This window comes from Nannospalax galili, unplaced genomic scaffold (genome assembly GCF_000622305.1).
Source record: "Nannospalax galili isolate Female #2095 unplaced genomic scaffold, S.galili_v1.0 scaffold270, whole genome shotgun sequence".
NCBI lineage: Eukaryota > Metazoa > Chordata > Mammalia > Rodentia > Spalacidae > Nannospalax > Nannospalax galili.
Genome location: NW_008330152.1, coordinates 2,431,071 through 2,431,646, shown reverse-complemented (window position 1 = coordinate 2,431,646; position 576 = coordinate 2,431,071).

The window sequence follows — 576 nt, the reverse complement described above, 5'->3', positions numbered from 1 at the left end:
AAATATAAATTAGTCAATGTTTTTCTGAGAATATTTGGTTCTTTACCTAAGCCTTATCTACATAGCACATGATAACTAAAAGTATCAGACTGGTGGAACTAACATTATTGGTTGTGTAACAGCCATACTTTAAGGCCTATACTAATGTGGTCAGAGGAACTTAAAGGACAGTTTCTGCCCTTTGCCCTCCAAAGTTGGCCGAGTTCCAGGGGACTATGGAACATCTTTCAAAATGTCCTGTAACTGTGGTGAGTCACCTGTCCTCTTGTTCAGGGAGGACATGGAGATCCCACAAGATGGATTTGAACCAGTGTCTAGTCTACAAAGACGAGGGTCAGCTCAGAGGAAACATTTCCTCCATGCTCCCAAATGAAGCTGACCACGGTGGACCAGGTCCTTTGACTTATCTTCACATAGACGGAACTGGTAAAAGAAAGGAGCCAGGGGCTCCCCCTAAGCCCATGTTACTCCTGAGGAACAGCTCCTCAAACAACCTTAAAAGTAAAAATAAATTGGTTTATCTGGGCCAACTGTAGGGTCTTAAACACCCAAAAGGAAAGTATAACCAAAGATTAA